Genomic DNA, 22556 nt, shown 5'->3' on the forward strand with positions numbered 1-22556 from the left:
CAATTTTGTATTATGTATCTGGACGTGTAGACGGTACCGTGATAGATTTTGATTCACCAATTTTTTCAATGTATATTTGATTAAATAAGACTAATTTAAAATTAATTTTGCAATTTTTCAATATATGAATTAATAGGAAAGTTGTATTTTAAATTGTCAAAACACTTTTACTTCTCACTTTTCAAACCAAGTCTGAAACACTTTGCAGTTTTAATTTGCAGGATATTATTTGTTGTCGAATTTATCAAAATAAAAATAATTTTCTTTATTAAAAAGAAATATCAAGGCCCTTATTGGTTCTTACAAATATTTGAGAAAACTTCTAGAAAATGTACGTCCTGTTTACATATAACGTTTTATTGTTTATTTTTTTATTTCTTGGTTTTTGTCATTAAACTTATTCATTTAAAATTAAGGAAAATATTCTTAAAACATAATTTTTCATTCCCTCGCCTTGTTCAAAGTTCTAATTTGAAAGTTTTTTGTACTCAAAAGTTAAAGAAACCTACTTAAACTATGTCACCCACAGTAAAAATCATATATTCAATCTCTTAATGCAAGAGTACTTAGGAATGAGTGCAATAAGTTTATGAATGTTCAGTATTTATAATAAAAAATAATACGATACGTTTCATATGTTCTTGAGTACGCCTCCACCGCCGCCGCCGCCCCTGCCGCAATATCGTCAAAAAACTGATGCTTCTTGAATTCAAATGAGCAATAACGCACAAGGACTTTTTCTCAACTTAAAGTATATCCAGTAGCTTCATAAGATATCACTTCAATTCGTGTGTTAGCTTTGCGTAGCCTACATAGGTAAGGTTACTAGGTTCTATACTTATTTTTGTTGAAAGAAGAAAAAATAAAAATCTTAAAAACTCGAGCCTTGATACTTTATTCAATTATTATTATATTGCGGTTGTGCACAAAAGATATTTTCATAATATTCAACATAATATCAATTTGCTGCCATATAAACATTTGAGTTAAGAGGAATGTTATGCTTAAGTTTCCAGAGTTCTAGGTACCAGTACCAGAGTATAGCAGCTTTTTCTCTCCATGTCAAATTATTTTCAACGTTTCATTTTCTATTATGCGTATATAAGGTTAAGTACTTCAAACAATTTCGTGGAAATAAGAAACATAAGAGCGGCAGTGAATAAATTTGAATAAGGATTAGGTTAAAGCAACTTTCAACTTATAATAGCAGAACTCCACCACGACGTAAAAAAGAGAAAACTTAATTCCTTGCTGACGTACATTTTTCTATTGATTTATTCCCTCACCTTAGAACCTAATTTTTTGATCTAGAATGGGCACGTTTTGTAATTTTGTATCTATTGATGAACATAAATTCAAAACCAAAAAGGATTGGGAATAAATTATTTAACAAAAACCTTACTTTATATTCTACCAAAATTATAAGTTCCTCGAATTCCAATAAACTGACCTTATTATTCATATTTTAATATAATAAGAAACACAAACATTCGAATACTACTTATGTTGAAAGAGTGGATTTTGTTTACACAGCACGTATTTTTCATAAGTGGCAGAACTAGGTGCCTATTTGGGCTCAATCAACAATATCCTTTAGGTAGTTAATATTCCAAGAGGAAGTGACTAAAATTTGTTTGCCAATCGATAAAAATTAGTAAACATCAAAGAGAAACCAGCAGCTCTATGAGTATTATCGTTTGGGAATTCCTCTTACACGAGCTAAAGCTATATTCCTACGTGATTCGAATATCCCATCAGGATGCTAGAGAGAAGAAATAAAAATATCCTTTTATTTGGCATGGCTGCTGCGGAAAGCTAAGAATATACTCGTTCATATAAATATATTATTCTTCAATTCTTCAATCCTTCCATCCGGTGTAATTCTTGAGCATTTTTGATCATCAGACTTCATACAACTCACCAAAAATCAAATTGGTTCCGTGTTTTGTTATCGTACCTTTAAATCCTTAACTCTAAAGTTATTGACAAAATGGTTTAATGTTTGAAAAACCTTTAAATGTTTAATTTTCTATTTCACAACTATAAAATGTCATTAAACCATTTAACGTTTTAAATGATATACGGATTCCTCTAATAACTTTAAAACGTTGAAATAGTTTGTGGTTTTTAATGATAGCAACCAAAATGTGTTTTTGTTTTGAGTTTACAAACAAATCATGTTTTATTCATAACTAGCGCATAAACCAGTGGAATTAGTGTCCTTTTTTTTAACATAAGTATAGAAGGTAAAATGGTTTACTATTCTGTCCCAAAAAACGAAAACGAAAAAATAAAAACAAACTCCTGCTGCCAAGGATTATGGCATTAGAGATTTGGGAATAATTAGCAACCGCTCATAAATGAAAATTAATTTAAAAAAAAAAGATTTTAATTTTTCCTCTGACATTATTTTTAATTCAATTAATGCTCAAGTACGGATCTCGCGATGGGAAATACAACTAGCTAGGTAGGTTAGGTACGGGCAGCAAAAAGTGATGGTCAGAATATTTGTAGCCGCATTTGGGTACTAGCCCTCAGCTTCAGCCTCATTCTCACCCCCACTTCCAGCCATTTTCAAACAAACAAAACCCATCCGACCAAATTTACCTTTGACCGCTTGTGGTGCAAGCGAAAAACGCAACAAATTAGTTTTGTGGAAAATCGTTTGTATTATACGCTTTTACATATAAAATTTCTCTGTGGAAACAATTCAGCTGTATTGTGGGTAAATATGGATATTTTTGTTAAATTGTCCAACTATTAATTATTCTAAAGGATGCAACATTTATATCATTTTGTTTATACACACATTTTTGAACATGGTATTTTTTAATGGATATATCTAGTGAACAGAGAATATGTGGTGTTTCAATGAAATGATTGTTTCATTAACAGAAATAAAAACAAATAAGTATAACATTTAATATCATAGAAATCAGAACTCTGCTGTGAATAAATCCTAAACCTGGAATTAATGTTGAATGTGCTATTTATTATGTCTAAATCCCAATTGACAAACGACAAAAAATTAATACAAGGAAATAAAAACAACCACGTGAATAATCGTCTCATTATACCAGGCTCTCAGAAAGACAAAGAAGACGGCTGGTTTAATGTTTCCTTAGCTTCAAAAATTTCAAAAAGCACCCCCGCCAGAGCGCCCCTTTATCAAATGTGTTACACAAAAGAATGTAAGACAAACTAGACTCCGCCCTTCAAAAACGGTTAATTTTGCTTTTTCTGTTTTTTTTTCGTTGTTTTCTTGTCCCCATTAAAATAATTTCGTAGCCCACACAAAACGTGGTGACACGGAGAAGTAGAAGAAGAAGTCGTTTGCGCATGGCCGAAGCAAATATTGAATTCTATTTTTTATTTTTTGCAGCAGGCGCTCAGATATTTAAGTCGCATCTGTTGTTTAAAAGTTTTTTTTCCTAAGGTGTTCTGTTTTCTTTCGTTTACGCGTTTCGCTGTATTTAACAGTTTAAAATAAAAATGTCTACTGGGTTTGGGAGTGGCTTACTTTAATGTACATATTTCTAAATGCTTTCAGAAACAAAGAAGGTGTAGAAGCAGAAACTAAATTCACCGTTGTAAAGAGGCGGGACCTTGTCTAACTCTTTTGATTTTTGTAATGGAAGTGAAATAAATGTTAAAAGCAAACAGTCGGGATGACAAAAAAAACAACAAAAAGATCGAATTGTAAGAATTTATAAAAATTTTATTAAAAAAAAAAACATTTGTATCTAGTTTTTGGGGAAATTGTTAAACATAACAAAATTACAACAATGCCAACTCAAGATTTGTATTACAAGTAATATAATAGGTAAATTTTTAAGTACACAGGTTTTCTTATTCTAAGAGTTCTTATCAGTTCTTGCAAGTTTTACCAATATAAGTGAGAGAAAAGTTCTATAAAATTTTTCGTAAATTAAGAGCAGACAAAGTTTCAACGATATCTGTATTTTGTAACTTTTCATCCCGTGTTAAGTCCGATTTTTCTCTACGTTTCAAGAGGCATAGAATCTGAATTCAAGGTTTTTAAGAACATAGATGCACTTCCGTTTCAATTGGAGCTCTGATTAATGAACATATGTCGTACTAGCTCTTAATATATAAGGTACCAGCACCAAGTAATTCAGCCTTTCTAAAATCTGGAGCTACCCTTACCATCTAGAAAAATCTTATGTTGTCGATTAATCTGTGAAATTAGTTACCCTCTTGTGGGAACGGGAGCATTAAAGTTTTATATTTCTTTCTAATTGTATTTCCCTGCACCCTGTAGTTGAAGGTGCTCAAGGGTGATGCCTTTGCACAAGATAACCCACTTCTTCGGATTTTCAGACATTCGCTTCATTTATTTAGATGTTTGCAACATTTATTTAGAGCTCCAGATGAGCTCTTTTACAACAAATTCTACTAACTGGAACTAACTTGAGTGAATCGTTGTAAAATGCAAGGTGATCGGGCTCCTGCTGTTTTTCCTATAAAGTTTAAAATTTTAATTGAAAAAATAGATGGGCTTGGACCTCACTGATTCCCAATAAAGGTGATGAGAAGAAACACGATTCGCCTGAATTCTGCATTTTAATCGTTCTTCAGGTGTTATTTGAAAACATTCATTTTTTTTATTTTCTTAAAGCCTCCTGCCATTTTTCAAAGGATTTCTCATTCTCGCTGTTTCCGTAACAAATTTATACCTTGGCTCAAATTAAATTTTTCCTTTCATTTTAAAATTGTATGTTTATGAATGTTTAAATATAGCCAACATGTTATTGGAATTAATATTTATTGCTATTTTTATTTTTGTTTTGGTTCAATGTTGAACATTTTTAAACCTAGTTACGAAAAACAAAATAAAACTCTTACTGATGACAAATCATTTATTCCGACATATTTAACTCTTACCTATATACTTTTTGATTTTAATTAAAATCATGTCAAGAAATAAAATTTTTGCAGCTTTTATATTTCATGCTTTTCCTTAAATCTGACAGAATAAGATAATAAATTTTACTGCCGTACTTTTAGTTGCGGGGTGCGAGTGTTTTTTCAATAAAACTTGAATGTTTGAAATGTGCGGATAAAGAAATGCGGCTTGTTGGTTTATAACTTTTGTTCATATTTATTTTTTGCTTTGGTTTTTAAACCCGTCACAGTCCTTTTATCAGAAAACAGTAGTAAAAATTTACTCCTTTAAAACCAAAATACAGACTTTTTGTGCCTATACATTTTTTTTAGATAAGTTTGTTCAAATTTTTAAACAGTCAATAAATTAAATTTATAAGTATCTAATTGAGGATATTAATTTAAACCATAGGCTGTAAACTCAACATTTCTTCTTCGAAACGAACTAATTTTCGATATATCCTAATTATGCAGATAAGATACATACAACTTTCTGGTGATATATTTGCAACTAATTATTTTTAAACGTTTGCTTTCCAATTATGTTAAATGACAAAAATTCAACGTAGTGAGTAGTGAAAAATGTGTCACTGTCAACTTCTAACGACTTTCACTTCCGTCTTTTTTCAATCTGCTGCGATCAGCACGATATAAAATTAGAGATGTTTACTTTAATGCCGGGCACATTGTAAAAGGTAACATTTTAAAGTTAATTCCGAAATTAAAATATAATAAGAACATATTTGTATTTAAATACGTACCTATGTTTTCAATATACGATGAAACCCGTATAAGTTACATGCCTTAAGTGCCTCGTTTTAAGGCCAGTAAAGCGGTAATAATACAAATTGGCTTAAATACACACTTACCTCCTTATTTTTAAAAGCAAAACTTTTTGTTGTAAGGTTCTTTATGTTTTGAAAAAAATCTTTGTATTCACTTTTTTTTTTAATTTTTAGTGGATGTCAAAAACGTAATTATATGTTTAATACAATTATATGTTTAGGCCGATTCGCTATGACGTCAATATTTGTTACATACAATGTAATTGAAGTCGAAAGCGTTTTGGGTCCGTGATATAACTATTTGGGGTCAACCAAATGAACCGTTTTTAATAAAAAGGAATTAGTATTTTAAAATCGTAAGTTTTTGCGCATTCCTAAAAGCGTGAGTATTATGGTTGAACTGTTTAAAGGGGGAATACAGCTGGCTATTTCTCTAGAGCATAAAAAATAAAAAAAGGTAAAAGAGGGTGAGACAAGAAACATTTCGACGATGTTCTAGTGACATAAATGATCTTATGATGGTAATATCCAAGAGGCTTAAGTAAGTTGCAGGAGCACCAGCCGAGATATGGGAGTTATACTCAAGCTTTGGACGTATATAAGTCTTGTAAATAATAGCCAGATCAGAGGGAGAGAAAAACTTCTTTCATCGTTTTAGAAAACCCAAATATCTTGCGGCATTTTTGGCGACATCGCGTATGTGATCGTTCCACAATAGGTGAATTCCGAGATGTTCAGTTTCCTCGATGCAAGTCCCATTTATGGATAATGGCAAGGGGGTATATTTCACTTTAACGATACAAGACAGCATTGGGTTTTCGAAGCATTAAACTCCACGCGGCTTCTTATTCCCCATTGTACAATGCTGTTTAGGTCGGAATTGTATTAGCTTATCATATTTTGTCGTTGCAGTTCCACATCCGAAGAAGAGGGGTGTGAATCTGAAAACGAATATGAAAAGCTAAGAGTCGTCAGCGAAACAATGTATTGGATTAGAACTTGCAGACAAGAGATCATTAATAAAAATGAGAAATGAGTTGGAGATAAAACAAAGCCCTTAGGCACACCAGCATTTATGTTGTGGTTTTCAGACTTCAATCAATCCAATACCACTTGTATTGAACGATTCGAAAGGTAATTACTAATGCAATGAAGGAGGGAACCCTATCAAATGCTCTTAAAATATGAAGTGCAATAATCTTACTATGTAAAGATTTGTTCCACTGTTCGGTGGAACGAAAGCCATACTGTCGCTCATTAAGAAGCTTCTGTTCTTCAAGATATTTCTTGAGCTGATAACTAATCAGCATTTCTATGACCTTGGAAAGAAGGGACGTAAGTGCATTCGGTCGAGGTAGATTCGACTTTTTTGGGAATAGGCTGGACAAATGCAATTTTCCATCCGCTCGGAACGAGACCTGAGGAGTAGGACAGATGAAAAAGCTTACACAGTGGTTTTGCCAGAGTTGAAGAACACCTCTTCAAAACAATGTAATGTATGTTAAGATCTTTTAGGACTCTCACTACAGTACGAGTGCAAAAAAGATTTGCCGCATAGAATCATTAACTCGGTCAAGTACAGGTGGAGTCATAACACTCACTGGCAGCGTTGAATTGGCGGCTAACTGCCTAGCAAAGAGATTTGCTTTCTCTAAAGAGCTAACAAATATTGTGTCATTGACAACGAGCTTAGGAACTGAGGAAGAGGAAGAATTCCTCATATTTTTACAAATGACCAAAAATATTTACTGCCTTTGGGACATTGCCGTAATTTTTGGTTATGTAAAAATTTGGTCCGTCGAATATGGTCGTTGCAGGCCTTCCTGGCTTGCTTGAACTTATTTCGGTTTTCCTCAGTTGGATTGGCTTTAAAACAACGGAAACTTACCTTCTTGACCCTAATAACCTCTTTACAGCTCGCATCAAACCATGCGTTTTCCTAAGGTCTAATGCTTTTAACCCTATTCGGGATGAAAGTTCTCATTCCCAGGAGAATCAAACTTGTGATCATATCAGCGCCGGCGTCAAAGTCACTATCGAGGAAGCATAGTGACCAGTTAAAGATCCTAAAGTAATTATTGAGACCGTCTCAGTTGGCTCTCTTGTATTGCCAAAAGGTTCTCTTAGGAGCTCTTTCTTTAACTGAAGAGTTTTTACACGAGAAATTTGCTGATATGACACAATGGTCAGATGTGCCTAGAGGAGATAGAACACTAATAGTTTACTAACCAAGATCAGAGGTAAGAAGCAAGTCAAGAGTGTTTTCTGCTCGACCTACCACGTCCGATATTCGAGTGGGCTGACTAGCTGAGTTAAGTGGTAAACTCAACGAAGATCTCAGCCTTCTGGTGTTGACTGGCCCAAATGTTGAAGCCATGAAGAATTTTGTACAGTGCAAGGATAGGACGAAACAATTCTTTGGATGGAATCAGACAAGTATCAAATTCACGAGAAGTTGACACTCTGTCTAAATTGGGGCTTCGATAAAGGAAGCAATAGTGAATGATTTGCTTATTCACGGAAAATTTACTTGCAGTACTTGCATATTTGAAAAAGATTAATTTAGTTTCAAAATTATAATTTTAAATATTTCTATATCCAACGCAAATCTATTTTCTTTTTTACATATGCACAAATTTAAAAACAAAATCTAATGGCTACAAATGTTTACGCTTTTTACTAATTATTTTCTGTAACTTTGTATTACCTTAAATAAACTTATAATAAAAATAATAATGATAACTGTGTTTTTATCGACATTGGCATAATGCACCTTTTTATGTGAAACTCGTTTCTTCAATTTGTTGCCTTAGGAGAATAGAAAATTGTAACCCAATTTTTTGATCGATAATTTCTCATAAATTTACAAGAGTATAAAAAAACTTTGAAATTTCAGTAATTTTTGAAATATCATAAGTTTATGAAAGTATTCAAAATAGTATAAAGAATCAGGATAGTATAACTTCAATAAATGTGTCCTTGTTAAGTTTTTTTTTCTTATAAAAACTCAAAATGTTCAATACAAAAATATTCTCCAGTTCAAAATTTCTTCAAAAGAAATATCAAAAAATACTCATCAAAAATAAAAATTAAAATATATGCTTCGGTTTTTTCTTGGGGGCTTCTTTGATTTCTTATTGAACTTCTTTTGAATTATATTAGCTTTGGGATTCAATTTCAATTACTTTTGTTGGACTGCTTCTGTTTTTGAAATAACTATATCCATTGCATCCTTGGGGAAAGAACTGAAGAGAATTGTGTAATTGAAGTGTGGACCATTATAATATAGTCTGTCTGATGTCATTTTAAAAAATATCCTTTACAACTATACAAAGTTATGGTAGCTAACTGTTTCTCTTTTATATTTAATTTGTTTTAACTTTTAAGGCAGACAAATTACAAAATGTGGAATAATAATATTGCAAGAAATGATTTGTACCTATTCCAATATTAAGAAGTTAAGGAAATCGAAAGGCATTTATCCTTAAAGCCATTTGGTTGTTTTCACAAGAATTATGTTATAATCACCTTCAACAGATTTAGAGACTGTACTCTAATACAAATTCTTAATGTCAATTAAAACATTATATCTGCAGCTTCTTATCCCTCCCCTTCTTTATAACTTAAGACATCTTACACCTTTTTACTTCTTTGGCTTAACTTTATGGTCTAATTTCTAAGTGAACAATTCCTGCTCATAATTACTTACTAACTTATTTTTCGAATTAAAATTGATGTACTTTTATTCGTATGATGAGGTTTGAGACAAATGCGTGGAGTTGAAATTTCAAATCCCATTAAAACAAAAGTTATTATAGTCCTAATTAGAAATGACGAGCATGCAGAACAGTAAGTTAAACGTATTGCTTCGATTTACAATTGCATACGTTCCCGTATTTGGTGAGTGTATCACAATTTATAAAATGAGGCTATATAATAAAAGCCTTTACATCCATCAATACCCTAGATGTCAGACTAATTTGAACTGACAACTGGAGCATGGAATGAACAGAGGGTTAACTTTTGCCATGTCTACCTCTCAACTGATGGATATGAGCTGGGTTATAACCATTGGCAGGCTATACACTCCATATCAATACTCACTCATTAAACATCTATTTTGTAATTTATATGAATGTCAAGGGTATAAATATCAGCTCTTACATTAATTCCCTGAGAAGAATTAAACTGTCACATCCATTTAAGCTAGCATATGTCACATTTTGTATGCCCCATCAAACCCTGATTTATAGCTATACTCCAACTCCAACTCCGTAACCAATCCAGAGTAAACCCGACCGACACAGAATTTTCATAGCCATTTGAAATTTTACAATCACCCCCTTGGCGGCGATTTTGTGTAAATCTGGAGCACAATGCATAAGTAAAGGATATACCGCCATATATACGCTTCGTCCTACATATCCATATACAATAAAGGATATCATGTGCATTTTGGATCGGACATAACGAAGTGGAGCGTTAAGTAAACTGTAACGCAGCCCAGGTCCAGCCAGCCCATGTCCATAAATTGACAATGTTCGAATGCATTTGGAATTTAATTTTGGGACTTTAGTTCGAGGTTGAATTTAAAATATACCGACATAAATATGTAGGTAGGTTCTTTTATGTTCCTATTCATCAAAAATGGACGTTATTTTTTATTGTATAACTTTTGTGACGTATAGTTTGTGTGGAAGTCCTGCTAGTTGGACCTTACAGTCCCACCATGTTCATTGATCAATACCTCTGAACACTGTCAAACTGTCAACTGGAAAAAATTACTAAATTTTAACAATAATGCAAAGGACTCCAAGTGAATGCAAAGACTTTTAAAGAACGTAAAGGCTTAAGAAGAATGCAGAGACTTTAACGGAATTCATAGACTTTAAAAGAATACAAAATCTTCAAAAGATAACATGAGTTGCAAATGATTGCAATCAATTGTTTTCAGTCAAAGGATTGGAGAAATAGTGATTGCAATATTTGCAAAGGTAAATGATTGGTAGTTTTAAAATTTGAAGACCCAATCTCTAGATGAATGCAATGAATGTAATCTTTATGTTAAGGTGATAAAAGATTGCATTTTCTTCAAAGCCTGGTTATGGCTAACGAAAAAGGGTATCCTGGTCATATGGACGAACGTGTACAAGCACAGCGACATGCCTCTACAAAAAACTTGAACTTTGATTCTGAGGACATTCGAATGTCGAAAAATGTTAAAAATTAACAAATTAAAACCAAAACAAACAAAACTTAACCTGGGAAAAGGAGATTATTTTGGAGTGTTAGAAATTCAGGAGTCATATGGATTATACTAAAGCTTAAAGTAGGGTTCGGCTCAAATACCCATCAGTATACCCTCGATCCCAACTTCGGTGGTATTGTGAAGTACAGAGATTAGTTTTTTAACCGTACTACGCGAATAAAGAATGCCTCACCACGCTCGGTTTTTCCCAGCCATTGCAGTATTCATGATTTCAAAACCAATGTGCACCGACACCTCCTTTCAACCCCTCTCTATTCTTCCTAGTGCTCATACTTTGTTTTTACATACTAAGGGTAGTAATAAATATAAATAAAGAAATTAGGTGGCGCAACAGTCCATGAAGAACCAGTGCCTAGTAACTTACAACTCTCAACCAGTTTTAAGCCGAATCCGAACGGCTAATTTGAGAAAGGACTCTTTCATGACAAGAACTACTCTTGATGGATTTGTCAATTCTTCGCAAGGCACAGGCAGGGATTGAACCCAAGCCCCTTGCATGAAAGTCCAACGCACTAACCATCACGCTACGGGTACCACTATACTAAGGGTAGTAATATCCCCTTGAAAAAAATAACAAATATTTTATAATTAAAAAAAGAGTAGGACAAAATTCTGTAATTCAAAAATTCCGTTTCGTGGATAAGTATCCATTTAGTGATTTTTTATTTTAAACAAAATTGTAAGTTGAAAACTATAAAATGGCAAGAACACTCTAATAATTCCCTCAAAATGTTGCGTAAACAACATTTTTTATTTGAAAAGTCTCTTAAATGATATGAATCAAAAATACTAAACGAAATTATTGATAAGGATATTTTAAGCTTACACCTGATGACTCGATGCTTAAAACTAGTTTATCTTTGATGAAAAATTCCTGAGCTTATAATACCTATCCAGAATACGTCTTTCTCTTAATTTACGGATTTTGCCAAAGAAGAAGCTCATTTTGTAGGCAAACCAAAATTTAATACCTTTTAATCCACTTCACCACGAAACATTTTATATTGGTTCTACAACGGCTTGAATCACTTGCTTTTCGAACACACTTTTTCTTTACCTCCTTAAAGATAGTAGGTGTACAAAATGTTTTGAAACTTGGCTACAAGATAAGTTAAAGTTTCAACTTCAATCTATGGCTCTTCTTCATAATATATTTTGTGCCTTTTCATTTAAAAATATATATGAAAAAATCAAAAGGATAAGAGGAGGGAGAGAAGAACAATTGCATGCCAATGGCACCAAAAGAGGATATACATCAAATTTGCTTCTTTCTGAATCCCTCTCCTTGGGGGCGACTCATAAATGTCAACTCCTTTCCATTCAGCCACCGAAGCCCTCTCGTACTTGTCTTTCAGTTTATCTTTGCTTTACCTACTTTACGAGTATAACCCTTTGAAAGGATTATACACATACATCCATATATTTTATTTTGCCAATATTGTTTTTAAGGATTTCTCAAATACGTATACAAGCAGGCGTGCTGTATGAATTTAAGGAGCTTTGAAAGTTGTCCTCAGCGATTAAGCACGTTTCTTAAGTACCTTGCTCTTGGCTCTTATCTACCTTTACCTATACAACATGGCATCCTTTTGTGCCTTTAAAAAGTTCTTCAGAAAAGACGAGGGATTAAGAAGTTTTCAGTGGCAAAAAAAAAAGATGGTCGTATATTGACAGCTTTCTTATTAACAATGGACACAAAATGTAAGTGAAATTAAAGTGAACAATAATTTTTCATTTAAATTTTATAATTAAAGAAAGTTTTTTTTTTTTAAATGAAAAATATGATATGTCGAGGTCTATTGAAAAGCATAAGTTCTGGTAGTACAAAGGACTTGCTGTCCCTCTATTAAGTTTAAAGCCACTTGGTAACAGAATTCCAGCTAATAATTCAACTATACATATTATTGAGCTCAACAACAATAATTGTTTCCAAGTGACAACTTCTCATAATTCCTCAGCGAGGATTTCGAGGACTTTTGAAGGACATGGACTGCAAAAGTATTAATTATAGAACAAAAATATCACCTCTATAGCTAATCCTTTCTGGTCTTTCTTTCTTTCTCTCACTCTGTATGCATAAAAAGGCTTGGGGGAAAAAAAGCATCCTTTAAGATGAAGCTATGGCTATAACTATGACTGACTGACTGACTGTCTAAAGTTAAGGATAATCAAAGAAAAAAAAATTAACCACAGATTTAGAAGGAGGAGGAGGAGGATGAGGGAAAAAAAAACATACTAATTTGAGTCAATTTGTTGCAAAGTTTTTTCCACAGACAACGTTTTCTGTGGCAGTGCTGCTCTTGCATCACAGCTCCTTTCTCTATGGAAATGGGAAAAAACGGTTGAGTGGTTTTGAAGGTTTGCTGAAAGGAGTTGTTGGTTGGAGTGGTCTTACTGCAGGCAGACGGTTGTGGTTGGTATTTGATTTGCTGAGTGGTGGGGACTTGGGTAAGTGCGGTGTAAAAGAACACCTTTGAAGATTTGTTATAATGAAGATGTAGGTATAAGTATACACAGTTAGGTATATAAATACTTGCAATTCTAACAACTTTTCTATACATATACAAATAAATAGTACCGAAAATTAACCTATTTATATTTATATAATTGGCTTTAAACATATGTACTCACTCTTACGTTAAAAGGGTGTTTTTTTTAACTTCATGAGAAGTTTTGTATTTTTTATTTCTTGTCTATGGTTTGACAGTTGTGGATGTGAAACTATGTTGACTGATTTGACAGTTCATCAAGAATTGTTAAACATCACAGCTAAACTTCAAAATTGGAATAATCGGATGGAATATGTCAAGTCGGAAAAATGTCGGGGATATAATTTAAAAATTAAATGCAATTTAAATGTATTACTATCGGATTAAAACAATTTAAAGCTAGTTCCAACAAAATGCCTTTCTTGTCATTTTAAAGATTTCAAAGCTCTTAAAAAAACACTTGTTTAAAAACCCTTCCTTATTTACTATTAACTTGAACAGCTATAACTTTGAGGTAGTTAAGGGTTTTGTCTACCTAGGCACCGCTATTAACACAGACAACTACACCAGCGCTGAAATCAAACGAAGAATAACTCTTGCAAATCGCTGCTTCTTTGGACTTAGAAGGCAATTGAGAAGTAAAGTCCTCTCTCGAGCATCTAAAATCACCATCTATAAGGCACTTATCATCCCGGTTCTCATTTATGGCGCTGAGGCGTAGACCCTGTCAAAGAAAGATGAGAGCGTCTTATAAGATGCTTCGCGAGAAAAATTCTTCGGGTGATTTTTGGTCCCGTACGCATGGATGGAAAATGGAGGAGAAGATATAACGACGAACTGTACGGGCTGTACAGCGACACTGACATAGTTAACAGAATTAAAGTCCAACGGCTTAGATATCTAGGTCATGTAGAGCGATTGGACATCAACGCTCCAGCCCGGAAGGTTTTCGAAGCCAATGACGAGGGACGGCGCGGGCTGCGCAGTAGAGGAAGACCGCGACTCAGGTGGCGCACGCAGGTGGGAGAGGACCTCAACCAACTTGGCGTGCGAAGCTGGAGACAGCTGGCTGGAGACAAATGTTGGTTGAGGCCCAGGTCCGCCCGGACTGTAGCGCCACCTTAAGTAAGTAAGTAAGTATTTATTGTTAAGCTGCTTAAAAAATGATATTGATTACTAAAAATTCAACTACAGCAAAAACCATTGATTGCATTCAAAAAAAAACATTTCTAAAAATCATTCCCCCAAAACTTCTGAGATTAAACAATTTTTATTTACAACTCATATCAAAACAAGTTACAGTGTTTAACCTTTAACAAAACCCCTACTCGTTTTAAAACAATGGCTTAAGCTTTACACAAACCTATTTAAATATAAAACATAATATTTCCCTTATAGTCAAATTTAATTGAGTTACCTTTTTATTCGCATGTATCATTGTATATTTTCAGTCTCTTCAATCTATACAGAGGACGAGGTTGACGAGGTGGAGCAGTGGCTGCAACGTCGGTGGAAAGGGACGCAGAGCGGTGTAAAAATGGACTGGAAAATGATTTGGACATTTTATGATTTATGGCTACATGACAAAAAATAAAATCGTAAATAAAGAAAAATGAAACGGATATGGAAAGCTATGGGGTGGCGATTTCAATTTTATTATGTTTTTATGTGTCACACAATTTACAATCATGTGTACCTATCTTTATGTATGTCTATATGACTTTTATTTGTTTAGGGTGACCATATATCTGTTTAAATGAAATACAAACTGTCTTTTGACAAAATAAGACATATTTTAAACAATTACCTATTTAAAGAGCTGGATTGAGAAAATTCTGAGACTGATTTTTAATAAAAAGAGACAAAATTAGGTTTTATTTAATTGTATTTAAAATCGTTGAAAACATGAAAACCTTTTTGTAGGTACTCTTTTATCGAAAAACATATCCAATGCATATATTTGAAGACAGCTGGTCACCTGATTTATACAGGAAACATCTAACCTTCACAATCCTTCTGCCATTTTAGTGTCCCGCTGTGAAGTTAATATGAGGTATATAGTATATTTCAGCATACATATAGATATATAGTGTAGACAGGTATAAAATTCCATTAACGTGTCAAACTGTCAACTGTAAAACTAATTTATTATTTATTCGATGTAACGTTTTTGTGGCGCTTAATTTTTGTTCATGTCGTGTCACTGAATTCTGAAAATCTCAAAAACAAAAAATATACATAATTTAATTTTATGCGTATATAAATTACATATGGCTGCATTTATTTTGTGACCAAAATAAAAAAAAGTAAACATATGTATTTTTAAAATAATAAAAATTGTTAAGGTACATAAGGTAGAAGTTTTGAAAAACAATGATTCGATAGAAAAACCTGAAAAGTGGACTGATACTTTGGAATTTAACATCTTACTCCTTACCTCCTCCTACCATCTCTATTTAAAGTTTAAAAGTTATCGTCCTCATGATTAGATTTTATTTTCATTATTTTTTAAAATATTTATAAATTTTCAAAATCACAATTAGCATGACAATGCCGTCTGCCAGGTTGAAAAGTTATTGTCTTGCTGATTTATGTAAGAATGTATTCTCAGCACTGAAAAGTTTAAACAAATTTCAATTAAGAAAAACACCCTGTAACCTCCATTTGCTGTATGGTTTATTTTTGGTTCCTCTGTAATTATTGTCAAGCATTTTAACTAACTTTCATAAACAGGAGTTTTTGCAGAAGTGCTTCACTTTTCTGTGCACCTTTAACTTTCTTAAAACTCTTCAGATTTTTGTTTAACATAATATTCCAAGCTTTATTAACTTAAAATTCGGTTTATGTAGGATTTCACCTGTTGTACTAAAACGTACTTGAATAAGTGATTTATAGAGAAGGCCGATCTAACTTTTGTAAGGGTTTATCTATTATTTTGATTTTGATTTTATGAGACTTAAAATTAAAAATTACACGAGAACAGTGTGCAACATTTTTACCCAAAATAAATATTTCCATATTTTTTGCACCCTCTCCATTTCCACCCTCTTTAAAACCCTCTGGAAAAATAGTCAATAGAAACATTTTCGGTGGATTTTGAATATATTTTGTAGAGGATGGAACTTCGCGTCATCGTTTCGGTCCCAATCTTAGCATTTTGTGAATCAATAATTTTATGGGTTTTGTGTATATTTAAGCTATCAAAACCGGAATAATCGGAAAGCAAACATATCAAAGCGAACCCTTATAATAAAATGAAGAAAATAAGATCGCATAATTTTCCCCTTAGAAAATATGAGTAAAAGGAATCAAAAAACGTTTTTCAATGAGAACTCATGTTGAACAACTTTAAATCTGCAACAAAAGCAATTGCGAAAATCTCTGGGATTAAAATTTTTCCATATGTGAAAAATGTATCTCATATTTTTTCTCAAATAATCTAAGTCAATTAAAAGAGTTTGCCACTTCATGATTCTGTTATGATATTTTTTTCACATTCTTGTGTTCAAATTTACTTTAGATTTATTAACAAAAATGTGTATTTAATTGAATCCTTAAATAATTAAAATTTAAGTACTGCCAATGAAGCAAACATTCTATCCAAATGTATCTCTATGACTGCTGTATGAGGCGAATTGAGGAACGACAACAACCATCATTTTTAAAGGACCACGTTCACGTATAGATTTTGCGCAAAAGTCCTGCAAGTAGTGCATTTCCAGAAAAATATTGTAAATACCAAAATGTATGTTGAAAATACGGATATATTGTATACCTTGTTATTATTTTTATTAAACGAAGAAAGAGCATGTGCGGAGCGAATTCCGCTGCGAAAAGGACTTTTTTGTATTCATCTCGCTGAATGGTGAATATACTCGTATGATGGTTATTTCTGATTTTTCGGAACACTTACTATTTATTTAGATATGAAGGTATTTAAATTCACCACATTTCATATTTTCCATACAATAATTACTATGAGGCAAGTATGAAAGATTATTTTTATTATTATTTTATTCGATATAAAAATTCGGGATCATAGAATGGAACAAAAAACTTAGTTTATATGGTCTTAAAAATAAAAAATCTCCTGGAATGGATGGAGATGAAAAACAATGCCTAAAGAACTTCTTTAATAAATTTCTGTTTTTAAAGTCAATATTGTCTTATTAAATAGTAGATGGCAAAAGTAGTTCCAATATTGAAGGCTGGATAACCCCGAAATGACCCACTAAGTTATAGGCCAATAAGCCAACTGGGAAGCCTAAGTAAGATTTTTGAAAAATTAATTCGCAAATTAGAATCTTTTTTGAACGAAAAAATTTAATACCACTTCATTAAAATTAATGCTGGGAAAAGTCAGGCTATCTTTTTTACCAGAAAAAGAAAGGATTGTTTTTACCCAGATCATGCTCAATGCTTCATGCTCAAGGTCCCTTGGCATTTCTCAACCCAAGCCATGCACACAGAGACAACAAACGTTTTAAAAATATACCAGAAAATTGAAATTCTGAATCAAAATATTTCTAGAAATTGTTTATTGAGTGAAAACTCTCTAATTAGAAACCTAATTTAAGTTAATAATTTTTTTTGTTTCTTGTATTCTCACATATTATATTATAAACATATGTATTATTTATTATCTTGTGCCGCGCCACGCGGGTTGCACCGCGCCGCTCTATGTTACTTTTTGGCCTTTAATTCCAAATTAATTTTGGAAATTAAGCCAGAAAAAGCTCTGTTCATTTTTTAAAGGCTTAATTTCCAAAACTAATTCGGAAATTACACCAATTGCCATTGCCAAAATGCAATTAGAGAAGCCGCCTCTGATGTGCTGGGTTTTAAGCAGCCACCAACAAAGAACCCCTGGTTTGATGAGGAATGTCGGCAAGCAAATGCAGCTTGCAGCGCTGCATAAAAAGGACGAGAGCTGCTCATGAGCTCTATGAGCACAAGAGGTGAGAGGAACTTCTCAGAAGGAAAAAGTGAAGGCATGAGAAGCGTGCGGCCGAAGATGTTGAAAGGTTTAAAAGCAGGAAATTCATAAGTACCGAAGGCTGCAAAGACGAAATAGGAAACATCATAATGGAACCGCAGTCAATACTGAGGATATGGAAGGACCACTTCTGCGCACTGTTTAACGGCGACGACGAAGCGAATTCCGCTGTCAGGCAGGATAATCCATTCAACATAGACATAGAAAGCCAGCAATCCCGTCCTCCCGACTTAGACGAGGTAAAGATTGCCATATCTAAGCTGAAGTCTAAATAAATCGCTGAAGCGGATGGCTTGAATGCCGAGCTCTTTAAAGCAGCTGCAGATAAGTTGGTTAGGAGCATCCACCAACTTTTCTCTAAGATATGGTCGGAAGAAAGCATGCCCGATGAATGGAACCTCAGTATTGTTTGCCCAATCCTGAAAAAAGGAGACCCTCTAAACTGCACCAACTATAGAGGAATCAGTCTACTTAACATCGCCTATAAAATCTTCTCTGCCTTAATATGTCCGCAAAGCCGCATATGACAGCATCTACAGGGACGAGCTGTATAGAGCCATGTCTAGTTTTGGCATCTCTACCAAACTCCTCCGTTTGTGCAGGATGAGAATGGAGAATTCACACTGCTCTATAAAGTTGGAAACAACTTAACAGAACCTTTCGATGTCAAAAAAGGTTTCAGACAATGTGATGACCTGTCATGTGATTTTTTTAACATCGTGCTTGAAAGAATAGTGCAGAGCTCACACGTCAACACTAGAGGCACTATCTTTCAAAAGTCTGTCCAATTACTGGCATTTGCTGATGACATTGACATAATCGGAACTCAGCGTGATGTCAATGGGGCTTTTGTGAGTATTGAGGCAGAGGCGGCAAAAATGGGTTTAACGGTTATTGAGGGCAAAACAAAGTACATGCTGTCGTCAAGAAAGGACATACTCGTACAACACCGACGTCTTGGTCAAAACGTCACTATCGACAGACGTAACTTTGAGGTACTCAAGGACTTCGTATACCTAGGCTCCGATGTAAACGCAGAAAACAACACCAGCGCTGAGATCAAACCCAGAATAACTCTTGCTAACCGCTGTTTTTTTGGACTAAGAAAGCAATTGAGTTTTAATGTCCTTTCTCGAGGGACCAAAGTGTTGCTTTTAAAGACCCTTATTAGCCCCGCCCTGCTAAACGGAGCAGAAGAATGGACTATGACAAAAGCGGATGAAAGCACCTTGGGTCGTTTCGAGAGAAAAGTTCTTTGTGTGATCTACGGTCCGGTATGCATAGAAGAAGAGTGGAGAAGAAGATGGAAAGACGAGATGAACAGGATGTACAGCGACATAGACTTAGCCAGAAGGGTAAAAGTCCAACGACTAAGATGGCTGGGTCACGTAGAGCGCAGGGAAACCAATGCTCCGGCCCGGAAAGTCTTCGAATCCGCACCCACAGGACAGCGGAGTAGAGGAAGACCGCGGATCAGGTGGCGCGCACAAGTGGAAAGTGACCTCACCCAACTTGGAGCGCGAAACTGGAGACATCTAGCTAGGGACCAAGCTAGATGGAGAAGTTTGTTGGGTGAGTCCCTAGTTCACACAGGACTGTAGCGCCACCTTAAGTGAGTAAGACTTACATTTGTTTAAATTATAGACCCATTATCCACTCACACTTTATTATTTCGAGAGAAGAGATTTTGAAACCGGTTAGTCTGACAACAATGTCCAAAAATATATATCGCCTAAGTAAAATGTGAGATCTAATTTGGAAAATAAATACATTTCAAACTATCTCTCAAACTTAGTTAGAATTTGGTAAGTCCTTAGGATTTGTATGTTTTAGACATTTCAAATCAGGTTCGTTTCTTTTTTTATGCACTGTCACTTTTTAGACTTGTTCAAATGCACCGGATCTATAAATTGATTAATATTTGTTATTAAAACAATTGTTAATATATAAAATTCTTAATCCTTAATAATAAATTTGCGTCAGTTTATGTAATGTTCTTAGAAACGTTAGAAACATTTTTTCAGCTTTTAGATGATAACACTGCAACTTTAATTTTGCTTAAACTTTTTCAGTGGATATTATATTAATTTTTCAATGTGAAACCAATGAACAAAGGTAAAAGTTTTAGCGTCTTGATATTATAACTCTTGGAAAATGTACCGATTGGAAACTGAAAAACACTTTATTTTTACTTTTTTGGATTGTTCGATGAACTCTATTAACTTTAAATCAAGGATATACTCGCAATACCAGGAAGCCTTGATGCAATCGAAACACTATTTTAAGCAAGAGCAGGTATCGGTTTTACAAAATTTTAACTTTTCCAATTGGTTTTTGTCACGAAATCACGAGTGAGACAAGTTTTATATGAATTGAAATTGCAATCATTTGAAATTGCACACAAGTTTGCTTGTTGAATCAATATAAACACTTAATCAAAAAGGTATATGGTTTTCACTTTAAAACTTAAATTAAAGTATCAAAATTAAAATGTGGTCATACATATGAATGTAAAAATAAATTGAGTAAAATAAAATGATTTGAATTCAGGATTATGCTAACGAAGGATATTTATTTTTGGTTAAGATCTTTTATAGCATATAATCAAGACCAAAGCTGTTTACACTTTTGTTTAATAGTTTGATACTCATTATACCCAGTGATCATTTTACTTAACAACAGAAAATATAATTGAATATAAGCACAGTAAAACTCGCTTAAGAGAAACAGCAAAATTTTAATCATTCTCTCAATAGCGGGATGGACATGTTAACGTAGTCCAGGGTTAGGCTACATTAGATACCGAAAATATACCTAAGCTTTTGGATATTCTAAGATATTAAGAAATATTACAAAAACAAATCAAAAACAATAATAGAAACGATGTTTTTAAATACATACCAGTAACTGCTCAAAATAATTTTCAAACTCGTTCTGTGTTTCTGCGATGACTTCTGGCCTTTTTGAGGGTCCAATGCAGGACTACCAGCTTCTGAAATTTTTAAATCATAATGGGCGATCAATTTTAAGATAATGTATACAAATTAAGTAAGTATTATAAATTACGAATTGTAATGATTTTGGATAGAATGGCGTACTTTAGAAGTGAAAAGTGAAGAACTTTTTTTTTAAGAAATTGTAAAACAATTATTAATAATAACTTCATTAAATAAATGCGATTTAAAAAATCCTATGTATTTAAAAAATAGTATTTTCCAGGATGCATATATTAAAAATTTCAAGACAGTATGTAAGTTAAACAATTTCTAAAGTTATAAGTCCGGCACAATGCAAAATTTGCAGTATTGAGTTAAACGCGTTTAAAGTTTTGGGTAGAAGAAATTCATGAATGATTTTCAAATATTAACCTTTCATACTTGAACTCGAAATCGTGTACTCAAAGGTTTTACCTGTCCATAATTATTTTAAACATTTTTTCGGGGAACAAAAATATTTAAAACAAAAGAAGATACGATTTTTCGAAAATTTTATCTCCCCAAGAGGAGTTGGGAAAAGTCCCTAAAGTTCAAAAAAGCGTGTTCGAAAATTCCACCCAATTTAAAAAATGATTGCTTCGAGATGTCTAGAAAATGTGAAATAAAATATTTAACGATAACTAAAACTGATTTTATTAGTAAGACGAAGAATAAAAAATGCATGAAGCAGAAGTAATGTTTATAGAAATTTGACAACTGTTAAGTTAGTACTACATTTTTTGAAAGTGGAAAAACTTAGTATAGCATTAGTTGAAAATTATTTGTTGTAAATTAGTTGTGCAAAGAAAAAAAAATCAAAAAAATTGTTTTACTTAGATTTTTTTAAAGGGGTTATGAAGTGCTAACTTGACACGGTGAGTCCAGGCATAAAAAAGAGATATTCGAAAAAGTCAAAAGGCAATTAATTGTAGCCTTTTTTATAGTAAGTTGTGGAAATAAAAAAATGCTAACCTTACATTTTTATGTTCAAATCCTTTATTACTGAAATACCAGCTTTCTTTGTTGCTCTTTTTCAATTGGAGGCATGCAGCTTCAGCGTAAGACCAGAAGGCTTTAATTTTTTACTGAAGAGTCATGAAAAGAGAAATCGTCCTGATGGCAACAGATGATACTGCA

The 22556-nt window shown here is 33.3% G+C and overlaps 1 long non-coding RNA gene across 1 annotated transcript in view; it reads right to left on the minus strand.

Annotated features, from left to right (window-relative positions):
• Nucleotides 1–21429, minus strand: part of LOC129951822 (uncharacterized) — a 29042-nt gene extending 7613 nt beyond the window's left edge. The window contains exon 1 of the long non-coding RNA XR_008782237.1: nt 21346–21429. This is a non-coding gene — a long non-coding RNA (uncharacterized LOC129951822). The remainder of the gene's footprint in view (nt 1–21345) is intronic.
• Between the last annotated feature and the right edge of the window lie 1127 nt (nt 21430–22556).

This window comes from Eupeodes corollae, chromosome 3 (genome assembly GCF_945859685.1).
Source record: "Eupeodes corollae chromosome 3, idEupCoro1.1, whole genome shotgun sequence".
In the NCBI taxonomy this organism is placed as follows: Eukaryota; Metazoa; Arthropoda; class Insecta; order Diptera; family Syrphidae; genus Eupeodes; species Eupeodes corollae.